The following is a 20,606-nucleotide window of genomic DNA, read 5'->3' on the forward strand; positions in this document are numbered from 1 at the left end:
ACCAATTATAACTTTATGAGTTATCTCTTTGCTAAGAATACCCTCAGGAGACCACAGATGCAAAATCAATTTGAAGCACTTAAAAGGAAGACAGATACTTGGTACTAAGTATATGATGGGATGTGAAGAAAAAAAACAGGGAACAGACTTCGAACCATAAAGCTGTCAGAGTTAAAATTGCAAAGGAAGATTAATTGCTGCATGGCCTGTCTGCCACTTCCTCTGCCTTTCCCAGGTTCCAGAACTAACAAGAGTATCTTGAGTTCTGGTGCGAAAGTAGGAACAAAAGTAAAGTTCTCAGAAGCAAGCTTAAAAATTACAGAGTTTAGCACTGCAATCTGTATCGACAAAACTTGTAGTGAAGGTTGGGAATCCGAAGGTTGAAATATATTGCTGGTTTTGTATAAGGTCAATAAATCACAATGGCTTTAGTTCCATATTTATGATGTAATTTAAACATAATAGCTTGACAAGTAAAAATAATCATGTCTTTTCTGTTTAGTTGTGAACATTTTTGTTCTAATTTCACATGCCTAGAACCTAACTCAGCATGCTAAGGATATGAACAGTTTGCTTTTGACTGAAAAGCAGAATGGAATCAGTGTTATGGTTCTCGGGTTTGTGAGGGGATCATGGTTTCAGTTTTACCAATCCTTAGAGCTTATTTTGGTTCATCCAAGACTAGATGTTAGCTGTTCAGTCATGCAGGGATGGTGGTGGAGTCTAGAGATGTGAGAATAGTAGAGCAACAAGATTGCCTCTTGCTTGAAATTAAAAGATTCAGTGGCTTGTGAAGACGGCAATGAGAGAAAATGCATGCCGGTTACAATACAAAGGTTGCTTTTGAGATTCTGATTAGGGTAATTTCAGTATCGAAGCAATGTTAGAAATCAGGGAGATTCAGACATCTAGCAAAGATACATTGCATTAGGTCTCATGCAGTTTATCAGTATACCTTTAAGAGACATGTTCTATCACAATACTGTATCACAACGTGTGGCCTGAGCGTAAAGGTCTCAGCCTCCATATCAACTGGGGCCACTTGAAGCATGATACCCTGATGAAGGGATGCTATTCTTCCCAATCAAATAACTTAAGACTAGGCCAAAAATGTAAGTGGCAGGGAATGCAATATTCGTACGTATCAGTGACATTAATAAGCATCTGCTGGATTTTTTAAAAAACATGCCACCATATGTTACAAGGGATAACGTCAGGTAAAGATGTTTGGCTGGGACATAACACACATCAAGATGAGCAGATTTGGGAAATAGAGGAAAAGGGAGTTTGGAGATGGAACTGCACTTGAAATTCAGAAAAGTCAAGAATGAATCATTTAAACAAGTGTTAGTGATGGCAGTTTTATAGTTCAAGTTCAAACAAAAGACAAATCTGCTATTCTGCAAAATATTCAATTTTGCACCTTCATGGGCTGAGTAGATAGTTGCAGGATGTGCTTTCCAGTTACAGTAGACTCAGTGTTATGTCTTTCATTTTTGATTTTGCGAGGAGATTGGCCCAAGGCATACTAGTACCTTTACTGTTAACGTGACTTTCATGAGAATGGATCAAACAAAATAGTCTTGCTTGGAAAAGAAACTAGTCACAATGCCCAAAGTACAAATACACAATTTACTCGGGTAGACTGGTGAACCAGAGTTTTGAAAATGTATCTGTAAAAGAAAACTTGTTGGAAGGCTCAATCAGCACAGATATTATTTAAATATATATACTGCATCACGGCCAGCCGTAAGAAGTTTAGTGCTGCTTTAGAAATTAATAACTAAATATGGGGCTATTAGTTTTAATAGAAGATCCTATCAGTTTAAAAGTATGCATCGTTGCCCTGAGGATGGCCTGTGTACTGGTTTGTACAAGCCAAGTAATTTCTCATGCATCAGCTACAATACAATTGATACAGGAATAACTGTACAACCCTTTAATGCCAATGGAAGGCAGCTAGAGTAGGATCACTGTAGGTCTGAAGGGCACTGGTAGAGTCCCTACCTCTGAGCTAGGAGACCTGGGTTCAAGTTCCAACTGCTCCAGAGATCAGTCCTAACACATTTGATCAGATTTATATAAAAAATCTATATTCTAGCTCTAACTTTCACCCTTTTGAGGAAATATTGCATAGTTACAGGTGCCTGCTCTCGTGTCAACATAAAAGATGTAATTCAAAACAGAGGAGAATTTTCAGGGTTCTGACCATAGTTTATCCCTCAGACATTACTCCTTAAAAAAAAGATTAATTGGTCATCTCTTTCTTTACCAACTGTGGAACACTGCCACTGACAAATTAGCAGCCATATTTCCCTATGAGAATGATCACATTTAAGAAAATGCTAGATAGGCTGAAGCTTTGACCCTGAGGTTATGAAAGATCTTATATAATTGCTTGTTCTTCTTATCAGTTAGGTTATCAATCCTCACAGGTAAGTAAGATTTTAACCAATGTTGGTGAGTTTCAATCAATATCTCACAATAAATAAAGAGCACATATAAGTAAACCATGGTACCAGTGGGGATAATACACTTAATTAGAGTCAGAGTCAGAGTCAGAGATGTACAGCATGGAAATAGACCCTTCGGTCCAACCTGTCCATTCCAACCAGACATCCCAACCTAATCTAGTCCCATCTGCCAGCACCCGGCTCATATCCCTCCAAACCCTTCCTAGTCATATACCCACCCCGATGCCTTTTAAATGGTCATTATTTTTGCACGCTCAATTACTAAGACACATACCTCTGTTACTCAAAAGTTATTTTAAATGAGCAGTTGGAATTCTCTACTGCACACCAGTCAGAATATTTTCAATGTTTTTAATTGCAACTGACACACATTGTACTTATTTGTCATGTAACATGTCTCATTAATCTTTGTTCAATAAACTGCCACAACTGGGCAGTTGTGCCTAGTCGGCTTCATGCAGACAGCATCTAGTCACAGCTCCAGGACTTCAACGATTAAATTATTTGAGTAAATTCCTGATTATTAACCTAGAAAAATGTGTCATACCCATTGCCATGGTGAGTTTTGTGCAATCTGAATACTTTTGTAGTCTATGCTCTATTGATAAAGCTGAGGATAGCGTTTGTTTTAATAATCACTGCCCTGCTAGCTTTAATGATTTAATCACATACACTCCTTCACAAATGTACCTTTAGTTTTATATTCTGCCTCTGAATTCTTTATACCAAGATGAATCACTTCACACCTCAACGTATTAAATTTCACTGCCCACTTGTCCAACCATTTCACCAACCCCTGCGTGTCATTTTGAAGTTCTACATTATCCCCTCACTTCTTATCATGGTACAACTCCAAAGTCATCTGAAGCATCCAACACCTCATCGGAAAAGTCGACGTTCAACTCAAAATAATTCTTCACTGAACAATGATTGTTGGCAAGTCCCTTAACTGTCAGCAACAATATTCACAGATATATGTTTGGCAACTGAAGTTGCTGGATAACAATTACGAGTGAGGACACATTGGCTAATTTCTGCCCTGTTTCTAACCCAGGCTGCTGAAACTAATTTAGTTATCACTGTCACTGCATACAATAAGTTGAACTTTGTCAATCCAGATGAAAGCTTTGGCTGAGAATCTTTGTTGTCTGTACTGTTTTTAAAAAATCATCTTTACCATCAAACCAATGGGTAAGAAAGTGTGCACACAATTTTTGAATACATCAATTAAAATTACAGCATAAATGTGATAAGACTTAATGTTCTCAGTTATAGTCCCATACATAAAAGAGCCATTTTTAATGCATTAGGAGCAATGCAATATGTGCAGCTACAAAAACATAGACTTCTTTAAACAACAGGATATTCACATTTACTTTGAGGGAGCACACTTCAAAAGTAAATAGGTAAAAATAAAATTTATAAAGGCTAAAAATTATGTTGCGTTTCATCTCAAATTACTGCCAAAATAGCATTACAATTCTTTGAATGGTAACAAAATGTTAAGAGGAAAATTATTACCCAGGTTTTCCACTACAATTACATTTCACCACTAAGTTATAATAATTGCCCCTTCAAAGCATCCTGCCAATCCAAAATCCTCTGCTCATACCCAACATTAAAGTTAATTGCCCACCTGCAATGTGAGACATTCATTATCAAAACTTTTCTGAGGCGCACAACTTGAGGGAAATATGAGAATCACAAAAGGTTTTAGCACGTCACATCTGCCAATTGTTTATGTAATGAGAATTTGAAATGAAGCAAAGTTGAAGTAAAAACAGTGTGTTGAGAAAGGCAGTAGATCTAATAACATCTGTAGAGAGAGAAAAACAAAGTCAGCGTTTTGAGCCCAATATGAATCTATGAATATGGAGGCAAAGTTGAATCTCTTTAAATTTGTGCATAAAATCAGAGTATTCCTGGCAAGGATCACCCCCTACCTAACTGACTTGAGAAGGTTGTGGTAAACTGCTTTCTTGAACCTCTCAACCTATTTGGCATAGGTACACCTATAGTGAAGTTAGGAAGGGTGTTCCAGCATTTAAACCTTTGGCAGGGAAGGAATGGTGATATTGTTGCAAGTCAGGATAGCGTGTGACTTGTAAGCAACTTGCAGGTCAGTGCATTCACATGCATCTGCTTTTCTTGTTCTTTTAGGGAATAGAGGCTAAGTGCTTAGAAGATGCTGTCAAAAGCTACTTGATAAAAGTGGCCGCTGTGCATCCTGTTGATAAGACCATAAAAAGTAGGAGCAGAAGTAGGCTGTCTTGGTCTTGCGTGTGCTCCAGCATAATGAGAACATGACTGATCTATCATTCTCAAGATTTGGAGGTGCTGGTGTTGGACTGGGGTGTACAAAGCTGCAAATATGTTGCTGGAAAAGCACAGCAGGTCAGGCTGCATCCAAGGAACAGGAGAATTGACGTTTCAGGCATCAGCCCTTCTTCAGGTACAAAGTTAAAAATCACACAACACCAGGTTACAGTCCAACAGGTTTATTTGGAAGCACTAGCTCTCAGAGTGCTGCTCCTTTATCAGGTGGTTGTGGAGTATAAGATTGTGTCTTACAACCTTATACTCCACAACCACCTGAAGGAGCAGTGCTCCGAAAGCTAGTCCTTCCAAATAAACCTATTGGACTGTAACCTGGTGTTGTGTGATTTTTAACTACAATTCTCAACTCCACTTTCCTGCTAGGTAAAAACAATGACTGCAGATGCTGGAAACCAGAGTCTAGATTACAGTGGGGCTGGAAAAGCAGAGGTCAGGCAGCATCCGAGGAGCAGGAAAATCTCTAGATTAGAGGGGTGCTGGAAAAGCACAGCAGGTCAGGATGCTGCATGACCTGCTGTGCTTTTCCAGCACCACTTTAATCTAGACTCCACTTTCCTGCTGTTTCCCCAAAACCCTTCATTTCCTTGCTGATTAAAAACCTACCTCAGCCATTAATATATTTAATCATGCAGCTTGTACAGTCCTCCACAGTAAACAATTCCACAGATTCACTTTCCTTTGAGAGAAGAAGTACCTCTTCATCTGGACCTGAAAGGGGCGATCCCTTCATCTGAGATGCTGCCTTCTGGTCCTAGACTCTCCCACAAGGGGAACAACCTCTTCACATCTACTCTTGCATATTTCAAAAAGGTCTCCTCTCATTCTTCTAAACTCCACTGAGTACAAACCCAATCTACTCAGCCTCTCCTCATAAGGTAGTCCCTCCGTACTCAGGATCAGCCGAGTGAACCTTCTCTGGCCTCACACCAATGCCAGTATATCTGTCCTTCGATAAGGGGGCCAAAACCATTCACAGTATTCCTGGTGCAGTCTAATGAGTGCAGTTTCAGCAACATTTCCTTATTTTTATATTCCAATCCTTTTGAAATAAAGGCCAACAAGCCGTTTGCCTTCTCTATTACATGCTGAACCTGTAGGCTATCTTTTTGTGATTCATGCAAGAAGACCCTCAAATCTCTCTGTGCTCCAGCTTTCTGCAATTTTCTCCATTTTTTCCTGTAAAGTGCATAACGTTAAGTTTTCCAACATTCTATTTTATCTGCCAAGTTTTTTCTCCCCCACTCAGTCAACATGTCTAACTCCATCTGCAAACTCTGTCTGTCATCCTCATGAATTGGTTTCCTATCTGTTTAGTATCTTCCTCAAACCTGGCAATAGAACACTAATGTCCTTTATCTAATGCAAATAATTGTGGCCCCAGCACTGATCCCTATTGCATTTACTAGTTATAGATTATCATCCTAAAAATGCTCCCATTATCCCAACCCTCTGTCTTTTTATTAGTTAGCAAATTCTCTATCCATATGAATACTATCCCCAACACCATGGGCTCTGATCTTATTAACTTGCCTCACTTGTGGTGCCTCACCAATGCCTTTTAGAAATACAATTATGTTACATCTACTGGCTTTCCTTTATCTATCCAGCTTGTTTAGAGTCACAGAGATGAACAGCACGGAAACAGACCCTTCGGTCCAACTCGTCCATGCTGACCAGATATCTCAACCTAATCTAGTCCCATTTGCCAGTTTGGCCCATATCCCTCTAAACCCTTCCCTTTGTGAAGCCTTAATGACTTTGCTAGGCTATATTATGTATTTCTAAATGCTCTGCTGTCACATTTTCCCAACGACAGAAGTTAAGCTATCTAGTCTATATTTACATAAGGGACATGGGGATAGTGTGAGAACTGAGGTAGGTAATGAGCCACAGGTCAACTGCTCCAATCGCCTACGTTGCACACAGTCAACTCCCAGAAATCAGTTTTAGCCATGCTAGTTCTTTCTTAGTTAATAACAGGTCTCCACAGTGGACCATAGAACAGTAATTTGTCCTTCCAAAATGGTCCCTTATCAATGGAATAGGCTGAAGTCCATCAGAAATGGAAAATCAGACTTAAGTGGTTCCTCACTCCGGTCTGAATCGGACAGAAAACATTTGCACCAAACCACTGCCAAGCTCAAGAATGATGAAGAATGCTGCTTTTCAATTATTTGCCTTGTCAGGTGAAGGAACTCAGTCAAACTCGCACAAATTACATGAAACTCAAGTAGAACTTCAAAACCAAACCTTTATCTGAAATGTTCCTTGGCAACAAGCTCATTTTGATTATTTATTCAGCATTCTACATTTCTGAAACACTAATTTTTCCTCAATCATTTATCAATTTGAGACTTTTTTTTCCAGTTGTCATATGAAACAAGGTTTGAAATATCAAAGTGAGAGTATTTCCATTCCTCAGAAAAAAACTGTATCTCATTGCACAAATGGAGTTATGATTAAAACAATTAAATTAAAACAAGGCACTGCATGATTCCACTCACAAGTATGGTTAGAGAAGAGTTCATTACAGGGACTCTATACTTATCCCTGAGATGGCAAAAGAGGATCAAAGAACTGCTAATGAAAACATACTAACGATATTACCCATTGTTGGTAGGTGTGCTGCACTTAACAGCAAGGAAACTAGTAAGGAGAATTCAATTGGCAGAAAACTGAAAATGAACAACAACATCTAAATGTCTCAAGTTTCTATTATTAATACTCTGTTACATTCCTTGAATATTATGGTCACAATCGTAGACTGGATGCATGTTATCAAATGTCACCACACAACGAATTCTGAAGATTTATAGTTTGCCAGCAATTTAACAGTTGCTGTCTAGACATATGAAGAATGGCTAACAGGGTCAGAACACAGCCAATTCGGAAGGGCATGAACTGTATCCCCATGGGAGGGAGATATTACAAAATGGTATATTTGTTTCACACCAGTTAGATAGACTTCAAAGGACTTCAGGTTCTCACTGACTCACTTAAGCATAAAAACAATATTAATGGGCATTAGCATGCAGGTTCAATTGGCAGTTTGGAAAGTAAATGCAATGCTGGCACCCATTTCAAGAAGCCTGGAATACAACAGCAGAGATGTACTGCTGAGGCTGCATTAGACTCTGGTCAGGCCTCATTTGGAATATTGTGAGCAATTTTGGGCCCTGGATCTAAGGAAGGATATGCTGGTGTTGGAGAAGTTCCAGAGTAGGTTTACAAGAAGGTAGGGCTTGTCATATTAGGAACGTTTGAGGACTCTGGAGCTTTACTCAATGGAGTTTAGAAGGGTGAGGGGCGATCTAATTGAAACTTTAAGAGTACTGAGAGGCCTGGACAGAGTGGATGTGGAAAGATGCTTCCATTAATAGGAGAGACTAGAACCAGAAGGCACAGCCTCAGAGTGAAGGCATGACCCTTTAGGAGTGAGATGAGGAATATCTTCAGCCAAAGGGTGGTTAATCTGCGGAGCTCATTGCTGCATAGGATTGTGGAAACCAAGTAATTGAGCGCACTTAAGGCAGAGATAGATAGGTTGTTGCTTGGTAAGGGGATCAAATGTTACAGGGAGAAGGCAGGAGGATATGTTTGGGAAACCCATCAGCCATGAGCAGGCTCGATCAGCTGAATTGCCTTAACTCTGCTCCTCTAACTGATGGTCTTACTGAGGCTACACATAATTTGAATAAGTTTTGAAGACATTCAGAAAACACCCAATTTCCTCTGCACTGAGTTCTTAGAAACTTGCAACCTTACGTCCAAGCCTTTCACAAACCACTATCATTCACTGTTGCGCAAAGGGATATTTTCATTCCTTTTGTCAGGTACAGTAAGATATTTGCTGTAGATGTGATTCAGCTACTGACCTTCTTGGTTTTGAAGTCTGATCATTATAGCGAGAATTATACGTCCAAACGGTGAGCACAATACATCCACATGGAGCTAACTTATAGAAATGGAAGCTGGCAGCAAGAGCCAGATAACTACATAATGATCAGTTAGAGCTACAATGCTCTAGGTTAATGTCATTTCTATTCGTATTATTTCCAGTCAGTGTCCCAAGCCAGTTTTGCCCTTTGGCATCACAGCAACAATTTGCAAAAAGGCATAAACATTTCATGCTCCATTTCAAGTTATACAGAAGTGAAAGTGGAAAACATGACTTCAAGCATGACTCTGCACTCAATATATGGGACAAGTAACAGCCATGAAAGACTGATGAATCAGTGGGCATAATGTGGTACAGACCATGGTTGCCCAAGTTCAGTCCCTGATCTACTTTGTTACCAACCTAAGATTCAGTGTTTGTGGGGGCCAGACTTGGGATCAGTTCTGTGGTCACATAATTTGGAGAAGTCAGTAGCACTTCTTTCAGGACTTTCACTCAGGGCTCCAATGTTAGAAGTGCGCATTGACATAAGAAACACATTGCCAGCATTGAATGCAACAATAAAGGAATGTTTAAAGATTCTGCTTTAGGATGAGATTTTAAATCAAGACCCTATCAGAAAGTGGTCGTAAATGACAAGCATGGACTTCTTCTAGTATTCTGACCAAATTGCAACCTTCAACAATCAATAACTTAGTTAATCTGCCATTCACCTCGCTATTATTCATGTGATCTTGCCTAACAATTAGCTACTATACCTAAGCATTCACTACACTTCAAACATTGATTTGGTGTTTCCCTTTTGGGTATATGATGAACAAAAATATCTAGGCCAGGTCAGTGGTATGACAGATTCCACGTTTTTGTCAGTGTACATTAGTAGACAAGAACAGCATCAGTGTGCTGTATGAAAGTAGAACAAAGAAAATTACATTACAGGAACAGGCCCTTTGGCCCTCCAAGTCTGCACTGATCCAGATCCTCTACCTAAACCTGTCACCTATTTTCTAAAGATCTGTATCCCTTTGCTCCCTGCCCATTCATGTATCTGTCGAGATACATCTTAAATGACGATATCGTTCCCGTCCCAACCACCTCCGCCGGTAACACGTTCCAGGTCCCCACCACCATCTGTGTAAAGACCTTTCCATGCATATCTTCCCTAAACCTTTTCACTCTCACTTTGAACTTGTGACCCCTAGTAATCGAGTCCCCTACTCTGGGAAAAAGCTTCTTGCTATCCACCTTGTCGATACCTCTCATGATTTTGTAGACCTCAATCAGGTCCCCCCTCAGCCTCAGTTTTTCCAATGAAAATAATTCTAATCTACTCAACCTCTCCTCATAGCTAGCGCCTTCCATACCAGGCAATATCCTGGTGAACCTCCTCTGCACTCTCTCCAAAGCATCCACATCCTTTTGGTAATTTGACGACCAGAAATGTTCACAGTATTCCAAAGGCGGCCAAACCAGAGTCCTATACAACTGCAACATGACCTGCCAACTCTTGTACTCATTACCCTGTCCAATGAAGGAAAGCACGCCATATGCCTTCTTGACCACCTTCAGGGAACAATGGACCTGAACACCCAGATCTCTCTGTGCATCAATTCTTCCCAAGTCTTTTCCATTAACTGTATAATTTGCTCTTGAATTAGATCTTCCTAAAATGCATCACCTCACATTTGCATGGATTGAATACCATCTGCATTGCTCTGCTCATCTCTCCAATCTATCTATATTCTGCTGTATCTCTAACAGTCTCCTTTACCATCTGCTACTCCACCAATCTTGATATCATCTGCAAACTTGCTAATTAGGCATCCGATACCTTCCTCCAAATCATTTAGGTATATCACAATTAAAGCAAAGGAGGATAGTTGTACTCTACCACTTGTTTTGGTTATCAGAATTATCCTTTGTTCTTCATATTTAGTTTGGTGTGAAGCAGGAAGTTTTCATTTTGTATGCACAAACATTTGGTGAATCATTCAATTGGAATAGATTGCTAAGAAGCTTTTAAACTATTAAGGAAACCTTGTATCAAATCTACAATTACAGATTGCATTGATTTGCCAGAATTTTATGGAAAATTCAATATCGAAGTACAGCACATAAACCTTGACAATGGCACCAAATTACATGTAGGATATGAAAATCAGCAATTGAGTTTTTGAGTTAAAGTAATAAAGCCTCATGTGATGCACTAAAGGGAAAGAATCAAGTATAATATTGAAACTCTAGGGTTTTTTAGTGCTATCATTGGCTAAGAAATGCATTGTTTTGAATGTGCAGTATTGGTTGGTGAATGATCAGAGTAGCCCATTTTGATCCTCAATGGATGGAGCACTCATGCCTTCTGAGTATACTTGGTGTGAACAAGTATAGAGAGGGTACAGTATCTACCAAACAATGGACTTTGCAATATTTTGCAACCCTTAAAATCATGAGTGTCTTTCAAGCTATTGAGATATTGTGTTTTTTCTCTCTCTCCCATCTACTCATTTCTGTCATGGTGGAAGGCATACAATGATTAAACTCTGTGCTAAATATAATTATACAGTTTCTCAGCACAACAAATTTAGGGAGTCACTGTACAGTTTTAATTGTTACCTAAAGCAGACTGGCGCCTCTGGAATTCTACATCTTTATGACTGGTCCTCTTAATCATAGTGCTCCATACACCTTCATTAGGTAATAAACAGGTTAGCATTAATTGAGACTTAACACAGCAAATGGTGCCAGATTCATTAAAGAGACTCATCTCCTCTGCCATCTTTTTCCCCAGCTGATGACCTTAAGTAATGCAGCACTGGTTTTGACACAGACTACAATTGTTGTGCTGAGGGCTAGTGATAGCAGCATAGCACAAAACCAATAACCAAGTAGATTTAGTATCTCCTGGCTGTTCATTTGACTTGGGTAACAGCAAGCCAAACTCAACTTGTGCCACTTCATGTTGTCACTAGGCTTCATCACAACCTTTCCTCTTTTTTCTCAAAGCAATATTAGAATGGAGATTTAGCCATTCTTAGAGCTTCCATTAATTTTGAATAATTTGCTACATGTTTTTGTCACAATGCAATGTGAAAATAGCACTATCATAAACGGAATAGTTTTAAAGTCTGTACATTGGCCTGTGTTTAAGAGTGGTAAAGAGTAGGGACTTAATGGATAGCCGATCAGAGTGCTGCTAGAGATACTGGATTGATTGGATTCCTTCTGTGCTGCATTATTCCATGATTTTATAGTGCAATGACACTGTTTTCATGATAATTCCTAACTTGATACTCAATCAACACTGAAAAGCACAATGCGCATTTTGTGATACAGTTCTTGTGCTGTGTTACTTAAAAATGTGCAAGCCCGATAAATCTAGCAAACAGTGGACTTTGCAATATTTCACAAGCCTCAAAATCAGGAGTAGTGCTCAAACTATTGAAATATTTGTCTCTCTCCATCTTTCCGATTGAATATGAAGGCATAAAATCAATTGCATTTTTCTTAATAGCTACTGGTAAATGATAACTGAAGTAACTACTGTCTACTGAAAACAACTGATGTAATATGTTTGTTCTAATGCATCACCAATCCCAGAGGTATCCCTGAAGAAGTGTAATTATTACTTACAACGCACTTGTGACCATTGGTGAGATTACTGCGAGCAGCAGTGATATTTTTCTTCATTATACCTCTTGATGGCTAGCTATCTCAGATAAGCAGTTATTTAGGTGCAGTGGGTTTAGTTTAATTAAAAATAAGAGAAAACCAGACATTTTCAAACATGCCCATCAACACACTGCTCAACATTTGGTTTTAATGGTAGCTCAGAGATGTTTGCTGAAGATTGTTCTAAAGATGTATTGTTCATTTATATAAATGACCTATATACATAGGGGCTAAACATTGTGGTGAGTTCTTAACAGATGTCCAAAATATAATATATTACATATGGATAACGAGTGCCATTTGAGAAAGATGTGATGAGAAGCTACATTCATTCTATGGGTAAGCATCTGACTACCCCAGTAAGAAACTCCTACACTAGCATACCGTAAGTCAGATTGTTACACAGCAACACTTATGAGCCAGTTTCCTATATTCAGACTGTTTACCCTTAACCAGGTAGAACTTCAGCAACAAATGTGCTCAATGTTACGCTGTTTTGGCTAAGTTCAATTTTGTCGAATTTCATGCAGGGCTTCTCACTGTGAGGCTGAGCAAATTTTCTTGCCATATTAGACACCCCTCGATAACTAACACCACCACTCCATGACACCCCTCTTGTGTGATTCTAGCCTCCATCATGCTGTTCAACATCCCAAAACAATTCACCACTACCAGGATATCCACTGACTAGCATCTGCACCACCTTTAATAGGTCATTGTACACCTTGACAAGGATTGTTAGCAGGGCGTTTCCCTGCATGGTTTCGGACAAAGAAAAGGTTGCATACTTCTTTGTAGGCAGAAACCTGCAAGTCCTGGTAGATGGTATGTTGCAGACATGGACTGCTCCCCAAGAACAAGCAGAGGAAGTCATGACACCAGTCTGGTCAAAGCTTGCCCCCTAGGTCAGTACAATCTCAATGGTTTTGCGAGATACACAGCAATGAAGTCAAGAATGTCTCCATTCTGCCATCATTAGCATTCCAGGTTTATGTTCTGGGGTCACCCATTCAAATTTAACCATGGCAAATGGCGAAATTTGAATTTTAAAAAAATCTGGGTTAAAAGTCAGCAACTCTTAATTGTTGTAAAAATCCATCTGCTTCACTGTCCTTCAGGGAAGGAAATCTGCCGTCCTTACCTGGTCTGACCTATATGTGATTCCAGATCCAGAGTAATGTGACTGACTCTTAACTGCCCTCTGGGTTATTACTGATGGGACACATCACTGCTTGAGCCAGTGATGCCCACGTCATATGATAATTGTTTAAAGAAGAAAAGTTATGCTAATTGCCACTTCTCAGACTAAGCCTGGATATTGTCCTGGTTAGACTACAGTTCAGCATGGACTGCTTCAGTATTTGAGGAGTTGCAAATCATCAGTGAACATCACCACTCGTGACCTTATGATGGAGGGAAGGTCAATGATGAAGCAGCTGAAGATGATCGGACTGAAGACAATACTCTGAGGAGCTTCTACCAAGAGGTCCTGGAGTTAAGATTGACAGATTTAAATCCAGGTACAAGTCCAAACGGAAAGAGATTTCCCCCATTCCTATTGACTCCAGCTTTGCTAGGAGTTGATCGAATGTGGTGTTGATATCAAGAGTTTTCACTGTCACCTCACCTCTGGGCCCATAACGTTTGAAAGTGTCTCAAACGGTTTCCTGATATCATATGGAGTGAACTGAATTGACTGAAAACTGAAATCAGTGTTACTGAAGAGCTCTGGTGTAGACGAGATTCAGCCCACTCTGGTGGACCCATTCGGCACTTCTGGCTGAAGATTGTTGCAAATGTTTCAGCTTTATCTTTTGCGCTGTAATGCTGACATCCCCATTGTTAAGGATGGGGATATTGGTGGAGCTTCCTTCTCCTCCAATGATTGTTTAATCGTCCACCACTATTTGTGACTCAACGTGGCAGGAGTGCAGAGTTTAGATCTGATCCACTAATGTGGAATCACAACTATCATTTCTGGGTTCTGCTGTTTGGTGAATAGTCCTGTTTTAGCAGCAGCTCAAAACTTCATTTTTAGCTATGCCTAGTGCTGGTCCTGGCATGCCCTCCTGCATTCTTCATTGAACAAGGGCTGATTCTTGGCTTGATGGCAATGGTAGCGTCACAGATATGCTGGACCATGAGATTGCAGAACGTGCTGGGAGTAAAATTCAGCTACTGTCGATGGCCCCGCAGCACTTCATGAATGCCCAGTTTTGAGCTGATGGATCTGTTTGAATTCAATCCCATTTAGCACAGTGATAGTGCCAGACAATACGATGGATGGTTTTCTCAGTAAGACGACAGGACTTTGCCGCCACCAGGACTCTGCATTGGTCACTCTTATCAATACTGTCATGGGCAGAAGCAGTTTGTTGAGGATGAGGTAAAGTGTATTTTCTTCCATCTCGTTGGTTCCCCCACCGCAGACCTAGCGTAGCAGCAATGTCCTTTCAGACTCAATCAGCTCTGTCAGTAGTGGTGCTGTCAGGCACTCTTGGTGGTAGACACTGAAATCTTGCACATAGCATAAATATTGTACCCTTCTCCCGCTCTGTGGCTCCCCAACATGGAGTACTACTGATTCATCAGCTACTTTGGTGGGGTGGGCAGGCGGGGGGGGACATCCAATCGGCAAGAAGTCTCTTTTCTGATGTTTCACCTGATAGCACTGTGCCACCACCTCTGTGCTAGATCTGTCCTGCTGGTAGTCTTACACAACTTTGTAAAGTGAGACCTGACTAAAACCTATTACAAGGACAAAACAGTTCACCCCAATGTTGCCCCCAATTATTTTTGCTGCTACATGGACTTCAGAAGTCCATGCATGGCAGTAGCTTTCAGTAGTGGAAGTTCAAGCATCAGCACACTGACTAGTATGTTTAGAATCTCCCAGCAGCTTTGGATGTTGTTTGTACCCTCATGGACTGCAGCAGTTCAAGAAAGCAGTTCACTATCACCTTATCAGAGACAAAAAAACCCTGCAGATGTTGGAATCCAAGATAGACAAGCAGGAGACTGAAAGAACTCAGCAAGCCAGGCAGCATCAAGAGGTGGAGATATCGACATTTTGAGTGTAACTCTTCTTCAGGACTTGGGCTGGGTGTAAGAGGAGCTGGGGGGTGAGTTTGGTTGGGGAGAGGGGGAGGGTGGTGAGGTAGGGATAGGTGAACACAGGTAGTGAGCACTACCTTGTTGGTTGATGGGAAGAATCAATCCAGTTCGTAGCTGGAAGGAAGGGTCGATCAGAGGAATGGAAGGTAGGCGGATGGGTTGGAAAGGGAGTCGGGGATGGGAAAGGAGGTTATTTGAAATTGGAGAACTCAATGTTGAGGCTGGAATCAAATTAGGCTAGTGAGTTGCATGCGTTACTAATAATGCTGTTAGAATATGCTTTGGGAAATTGTTAGAATCAACTATCAAGGAAGCAATATCAGGTCATTTGTAAAGTCAGCTTGGTTTAATGAAAGGAAGTTCACATTTGACTAATTTGCAAGAGTTCTTCGAAGATGTAACAAGCAAAATGGATATGGTGATCATGTAGATGCAATATATCTTGACTACTGGAAGGTGTCTGATATGGTGGCACACAAAAGCTTAATTCACAAGGTTGGATCATATGGGATTGGGACAAATTATTAGCTTGGATAGGTGACTAGCACATGGACAGAAGACCGAGAGTTGGGATAAACGTTTTTATTTCCCAGATGGCAATAAGTTATTATTGGAGCACCACAAAGTTTGGTCCTTGGGCCCTAGCTATTTACAATGCACATTAACGACTTGGATACAGAGATAGAAGGCGCTATAGCCAAATTTGTGAATGACACACAAAAATGGGTGGGACAGTAAACTGCAATGAAGAAATAAGAACCTCAAAAATGGATTATAGATGGGTTATGAGAGTGGGCAAAATGTGGCAGATGGGAGTTTAACGTAGGTGCAATGTCATAAATTTTGGTCAGAAAAGTTGGAAGGTGAATTATCGAAATGGGTAGAGAATTTGGGGTGCTACAGTACAGAGGAATCCGGGTGTCCTCATTCATGAATCACAGAAATCTAGCATACAGGTACAACAGATAATAAAGAAAGCAATTGGAATGTTGGCTTTTATAGTTAAAGGAATAGAATATAAACGTAAGGAGGTATTGTTGCAACAATACAAGGCTTGCGGGAGACTGCACCTGGAGCACTGTGCACAGTTTTGGTTCCCTTAGTTGAGGAAAGATGTAGTGGCATTGGAGGTTCACGTGATTGATCCCAGAGATGAGAGGTTTGTTGTTTTAAGAGAGACTGAACAGTTTAGACCTATACTCTCTGGAATTTAGAAGAATGAGGGCAGATCAAATTGAGGCATTTAAGATGATAAGAAGTATGGGTGAAATGGACGTGGAGCGGATGGTTCCTCTTGTGGGGCATTCTAGGATGAGAGGCCATAGTTTTAGGATGAGGAGCAGCAAATTTAAAACAGAATTGAGGAGAAACTACCTCTCCCAAAGGGTTGTGAATCTGTGGAATTCACTACCCCAAAGTGCGCTGGATGCTGGGAAAGTGAGTAAATTTAAGGAGAAGTTAGATAGATGTTTAATTAGTAATGGGTTGAAGGATTATGGGGAGAAGGCAGGAAAATGGAGGCAAGGAGCATATCAGCCATGAAGGAATGGCGGAGCAGACACAATGGGCCAATTGGCCTAATTCTGCTTCTTTATCTTATGAACTTATGAATCTAAATATTTGCTTCTCAAGGGAGCCAAATACTCTGTTCAGAAAATACCTCCTCAACTGCAATGCGTTGAATCCATAGCGCTGTAGCTTAAGTAACTACAAGCTGCTACAACAGGATGAGAGTAGAGTTATTATTTTGAAAAGATGCGATCCAATTATGTAATATTTCTCTGGCCACTTGCCAGAAAATGAGACCCAAGAGAACAGAATACTGAAGGCTAACATGTCTTCTAATTGAGCCATTAAATCTTTTGGATTACCAACAGTTATGCAGATTTTCAGACATTATATGTGCAATTTTTTTTGCCTTTTCTCTGCTCATTTTTCCTTGCCCATGTAATGTTTTCAATATAGTTTTTAGAATAAATGGTTTCTTTTTCCTAATTCATTTTCATACGTGCAGCCTTTTGTCAGATACTGTGAGCAAGTGACCATTTATTCATTGTGAGATTAAGCTATGACTGCGGATAGTTTGTCTGGGGACGATATCATTTTTGAGCCTGGTACTGTTCTCCCCTGATGTCCAAAATCACATAAATGAGTTCTCTGAGTGGCAAACATGATTGAAGTCTTCTCTCCCAAGTCCAAGGATGTTAAGATCACAGCCCCAGATTAGATGTTGCAATGACCTCATCAACTCAACCTGGGAATCAGGCCCAAAATCTTAACTGTTCCTCTTGCCACAGATGCTGCCAGTTACCTGCAGAGCATTTCAGAATCCTCATTTTCTTTATTTCAGACTTCCAACATCTGCAATATTTTGCTTTTATTTACAGTATTTGGAAGTTCGAGCCTGTGTTCGGTACACCACAAGGTGGAGTTCCACTCTTCTATTTCTACTATCAGTCCAACTTTAAATTGCCTCTGCACTGTATCAGCTTCCAAGAAATGGACAACCAACTTGTTAAAGCTCTGTCAATGACGTGTAAGCCAATTTAATGTATTCATATTCAAAACAAAGATGAAGCTCACAGAATAAATGGGACAGTGTCAGCATGGGTTCGAACTTTGATGAGTTGGAAACAATCATGAGTAGACCGGAGAAAGGTACACAATAGACTTCACCAGTGTTTGTTGCTAGGAACAGTGTTTTTCTTGATATGTAGTAATGATTTAGATTTCGGCATGCATTGCACATTTGCAGCTAAAACTTGGAATAATTGTGAACTGGAAGATAGGCTGATAGAAAGGGCACACACCTGATGGTTGAAACTTATGACCAATGTGAAGTCATGCATTTTGCTAGGAAGCACAATAAAATGCTTTTCAACTTAAAGGGTAAAACCCAAAAGGAGATGCAGGGACAGAAAATACTTCCCAGATCTGGTGATATAGAATGGCTGGAGGTGACAAGCAGGCTGAGAAAGCAGTGGAAAAGACACATGACATACTGGCCTTTATAAATTTGGGCTTAAAAGCACAAAAGCAAGGAAGTTGTGGAAAACCTTAATGAACACTGTACTTTATGAAGGAAATGCAAGCTTCAGACAACATGTAAGATAGATTTATTACAATTATGCCCATCACTGGAACCACTTATGCCGACGGATTGGAGAAACCAGGATTGCTCTCCTTAGCAAAACCAGGTTAAGGTGAGACATGATAGAGGTGTTTAAAAGCATGAGGGGTCACTAGAGAGCAGATAGAGAGAAACTCTTCCCATTGGTGGGAGGTTGAAAACCAGGGGACTCGAATTTAAGGTGACAGGCTGAGAACCAACAGTGACATAAGGAAGAATTTTTTTTGGAATGCATGGAGTGTTCAGTAGAGGTAAACTCAATTGCAGCTTTCAAATTGGAATTGTACAAACAACCAAGAGATAAACATTGCAGGGCAACACGGAAAGAAAGAATACGCATGGGGCTGGGACAAGTTGAGAGCATTTGCAGAGACAGAGTACAAACATGTGTGGCCTGTTTCTATGTGGTAACCATTCTATTCTAAATAAATGACATTTTCTGCAACTTTGTTTTCAGCAACATTCAACGTGCCTACCCGACACAGTATTTACACCAAAAATTATGAAAATCCTTAAGATAAATATTCTGCAGTTTTTGAGCCAAAGTGCGATTAATAAAGCCTCTGCACATTGTAAGACTGAAACAAAGAAACCAGCAAGGTGTTTTAATCAATCCTAAAATTCGGATGTGTGCACTGGTCTGTCTGGGCAGTGGAAATGGCAAAGTGCCATAACTAGCAACAATTGCAGTGAGTTAAAACATCAGTTCGAAGAGTTGCCGGGTATGTTAAAAATATTTTTAAAAACTACTTTGCGCTAGTTTTCATTCTTGAAGATGAAGTTCAGCTGTTAGAATTTAATGTTGGTGCTAACAATAAAACCAAATATTAACACAGATGAACATATTATTTATTATTTTTAATAGAACTAGGAACTTGAAAATAGTCCAGCACAGTTGCTCTACCTATGTCCATATAGGGGAGATAGAGCAAATGACACCTCTTGCCCATAGTTGTAACAGCTCACTCCACTCTGGGACAATGCACTTACAAGTGGAAGGAAGAGATAAGACAAGCTGGGGCAACTGAGAGATTCATTAGTTGACTTTAGTATTAGGGGGAAAAAAAAGGGAAAACTTGTATGCCGACAGTACCTTTTAGTACTGTGGAACATCCAAATACGTTTTACAGTCATTTAAATGATTGAGTTTTTTGAAGAAGTAACAAAGAAGATTGATGAGGACAAAGCAGTAGATGTGATCTATATGGACTTCAGTAAGGCATTCGACAAGGTTCCCCATGGGAGACTGATTATCAAGGTTAGATCTCATGGAACACAGGGAGAACTAGCCATTTGGATACAGAACTGGCTCAAAGGTAGAAGACAGAGGGTGGTGGTGGAGGATTGTTTTTCAGACTGGAGGCCTGTGATCAGTGGAGTGCCACAAGGATCGCTACTGGGTCCTCTACTTTTTGTCATTTACATAAATGATTTGGATGCGAGCATAAGAGGTACAGTTAGTAAGTTTGCAGATGACACCAAAATTGGAGGTGTACTGGACAGCGAAGAGGGTTACCTCAAATTATAACAGGATCTGGACCAGATGGGCCAATGGGCTAAGAAGTGGCAGATGGAGTTTAATTCAGATAAATGTGGAGGTGCTGCATTTTGGGAAAGCAAATCTTAGCAGGACTTCTACACTTAATGGTAAGGTCCTAGGGAGTGTTGCTGAACAAAGAGACCTTGGAGTGCAGGCTCATAGCTCCTTGAAAGTGAAGTCACAGGTAGATAGGATAGTGAAGGCGGCGTTTGGTATGCTTTCCTTTATTGGTCAGAGTATTGAGTACAGGAGTTGGGAGGTTATGTTGCAGCTGTACAGGACATTGGTTAGGCCACTGTTTGAATATTGCATGCGATTCTGGTCTCCTTCCAATTGGAAAGATGTTGTGAAACTTGAAAGGGTTCAGAAAAGATTTACAAGGATGTTGCCAGGTTTGGAGGATTTGAGCTATAGGGAGAGGCTGAACAGGCTGGGGCTGTTTTC

At 40.2% G+C, this 20,606-nt stretch overlaps 1 protein-coding gene across 1 annotated transcript in view; it reads right to left on the bottom strand.

Annotated features, from left to right (window-relative positions):
• LOC140479588 (solute carrier family 53 member 1-like) overlaps positions 1-20,606 on the bottom strand; it is a 309,449-nt gene that overhangs the window by 129,593 nt on the left and 159,250 nt on the right. The window lies entirely within an intron of this gene.

The sequence above is a fragment of the Chiloscyllium punctatum genome, chromosome 7, assembly GCF_047496795.1.
Source record: "Chiloscyllium punctatum isolate Juve2018m chromosome 7, sChiPun1.3, whole genome shotgun sequence".
Classification (NCBI taxonomy): Eukaryota; Metazoa; Chordata; class Chondrichthyes; order Orectolobiformes; family Hemiscylliidae; genus Chiloscyllium; species Chiloscyllium punctatum.